This window comes from Grammomys surdaster, unplaced genomic scaffold (assembly GCF_004785775.1).
Source record: "Grammomys surdaster isolate TR1022 unplaced genomic scaffold, NIH_TR_1.0 958, whole genome shotgun sequence".
Taxonomy (NCBI): domain Eukaryota; kingdom Metazoa; phylum Chordata; class Mammalia; order Rodentia; family Muridae; genus Grammomys; species Grammomys surdaster.
The window spans coordinates 1,410,799-1,414,196 of NW_021605377.1; positions in this window are offsets into that span (position 1 = coordinate 1,410,799).

A 3,398-nucleotide genomic window follows, 5' to 3' on the forward strand; every position below is an offset into this window, starting at 1 on the left:
GTAAATATTTTACTGTGGAAAAAAAATCAAAAGACAAAATCTGCGTCCCCCGATCTTGCCATCGTGAAGCTCATCTACTCACTGACCCCTTACCTATATGGTTAATAACATCCTGCTATTAAGGCCTTCAGGATTCAAGGTAGGGTACAGGCTTCTCCAGTGACTACCCTTGCCTTTTTCTATCTGACCTCTGCCAGCCAGAGTCAGAGTGCAAAAGAGTCTATCCATTCCCATTCAAGATGGAACTCTATTCTGTCTCTTGACTAAGTATAGCCTTAGCTATTTTCCTGGTGCTATGATGAAACAGTCAGACAAAGGCAACCTAAGTGATAAGGGGATTGTGACAGCTCTCAAGTTCAAGGTACATCATGGAGGGAGAGCCAAAAAGGCTTCAGGAACCTGAAGCATCTTGTCACATCAGATCCACAAGCATCTCAGCTTTTTCTCCATGGATCCAGTCCAAGATTTGCCAGGGACTGGTTTCCACACATGGTCAATCTTCTCAGTTCATTTATTGCAGTCAGGATAATCTCCAAGATGTAAGGCCAGAGACCCAGCTTACAGGTGATTCTAGACTGTCCAGTTGACAGTTAACAATAACTGTTACAAAAGCAACAGTGTATTGTCTATCCCTAAATCCTTATTTTTGGCCTTAGCTTTGTCACAAGGAGAAGAGGGTCATTTTGAATGACTTGAGATGAATCTACACCATTATGTCTTGCTAGTCTTTCAAATGCAGAACTAAGCATAGCAAAAAAATCAATATGCAAACCTTTCTGCATTTTTGGTTTTAACCTCTGTTTTCATTTTGTTATATGACTTTTCCAGAGATAGGTCTGAGGTTGTTTGTTTGTTCTTACTGGCGCCTTTTAATAAATCAGGACTTATGTTTGGTATCTTCAGTTATTAATTTCAATCATTCAGTGAAGTGAAGAAAAGCTTTTTATCTTCTACCAAAAATGTATTGATAAACTGTATGCTTCATCTGTCCCATGACTGCAGCTTCAGTAACATGGCTTCTTAGCATGCATGTTCATATACTTTGAAAATAGAAGCATTCGAGCATCTCCAGGCCTGTGGCAACCCTTGGATCTTTCTCTTTCTCAAAACTCAAAATTTCTGACAATGAGTCTTTTTCTTTTATTCTTTTGGAGAGAGGATCTCATATCTCCCATGCTGTCCTTGAACACACCATTTAGCTGAAACTGACCACGAGCTTTTGATCCATCTGCCTTTGCCTTCCCAGTGTCAGGATTACAGGCATTGCTGAGGATGGAGACCCAGGGTGTCCCCTAATGCTAGGTAAACACTGAGCTATCCTGAGTGCTAACCACTGAGTCTTACCCTTTATACCCATTAATGTAATTGCTGTTGCCTAAAGACTTGGCTCAAATTTTGAAGGTATGTTTTTTTTTTTTTTGTTATGCTACGATTGTCTCATAATAGCATTTATTTATCCTCTCTAAATGTGCTGTTTTTCTAGATGAACATAAGCAATGTAGTAGTTCTGAACAGCAGTTTATTCTTTCAAGCAGTATTCTCTTCTAGTTTTTTCCAAGTCCCAGGAAAAATGATCAAAATTGACTTGTTATTTTTGGTTTAAAATGTGTGGGTAAGACTATGGTTTTTAGAGAGATTAATTTTCTTTGACCATTACTATATTTAAATTCTGATGCATTATATGCTTCAGTGGAAAGTATCAATATGCTCATTTTCTCTAAATATTAACCTGTTCTGGGTGATTGCACATGAGGAATTCATGAAGATAAGCATACAGATCAGTGGAACAGAATCGAGAATCCAGAAGTGACCCATACTTAAATGGTCAATTAATTCAAAGGGTAAAGAAGAGTATTTTCAGAAGTGATTTTGAAATAGCTACATGTTCATTTGGATGAAAAATGAGGGGGCTGGCATGATGGCTCCACAGTTCAGGGCACTGACTGATGCTCTTCCAGAGGCATTGGGTTTGATTCCTAGTATCCACATGGCAGCTCACAGCAATTTAGAACTCCAGTCCCTGGGAATATGACACCTTCTAATGGCCTCTGTAGGCATTACACACATGTGGAGTCCAGGCATACATGCAGATAAAGCACCCACAGACATTAGATACATTTAAATAAATTAAGAAAGAGAAGTGAACTGTGGCACTCTCATTTGCATCAAATCAAAATTAATTAAAAACAAATCAAGACACACAAGAACAACTTTGCAACATTGGATCAAGACACAGAAAATACGAAATATGTCCAAAGAATGTTAAACAAATTTCAAAAAACCATTTTGCCTGTAAAATCATTAGAAAAATGAAAAGTCAAGCTACAGTGAGGGGGAAAATATTTGCAAAGCATTTTTCCTGACGAAACATTTGTTTTCATATCTAATTGAGAGCATATACAACTTAATACCAAGATAAAAATAAATCAAATCAAACAACAGTGAGCCCAATAGGGACATTTGTACAGCTGGTTAACAGAAAGAAACATAAACTCTTTGGCTATTTGAGACTTTAGATTAAATCCAAATCATACTACCGCATTCCCATTTGAATATCTTCGAACAACAGAACTTCCAAGCATTGGTGAAGATGTGGTACAGTTGGAATGTCATATATTGCTAGTGGCAGTGTAAAGTGGTGCAATTATTGTAAGGTAGTTTGAGTGAGTCTTCAAAATGGAAACTATACTTATCACATGACCCATCAAGTCTACTCCTGGATGCTGACCTCATAGAAATAACAATTTATCTCCACATAAATACTTTTTTTGGCATAAATGTTCCCAAGCCACCATTATTCCTAATAACCAACCAATAGAAGTAACTAAAATTACTGTGGTCTTAGTTACCTTAATTGTTGTACAAAGTACCATGACCAAAGCAACTTAAGGAATAAATAGTTTATTGGGACCTTACAATTTCAGAGGGTGAGTCCATGACCATCATGACAAGAACAGCAGGGCTCTGTGTTGATGTCCTTGACCCATGTTTCCATTAAAGGTCATGTGGACATCTCAGGTCTGGGCTGCTACCTGGGGCCATGTTGATGTCCAAGGGGTGGGCAGGGCTGCCCCTACCACTCCCTAGTTTCAGCACATGGGATTGTGGCCCAAACATCACCTGGGCAGCATAGTAAAGTTGGTTCTGGTGTTGTGGGCACAGGTGAGACAGCCCCACATGAGTACAGGATAGCTGGCCCAGAGGGTATAAGAGCATGTAAGCTTCTGTAAGGCAAAAGACACTGTCAATAGGACAAATTGGCATCCTACAGACTGGGAAAACATCTTCATTAACTCCACATCTGATAGAAGGCTAATATCCAAACTATATAAAGAACTTAAGAAGTTAGACTCCCCCAAACCAAAATAACCCAATTTTAAAAGGGGGTACAGAGCTAA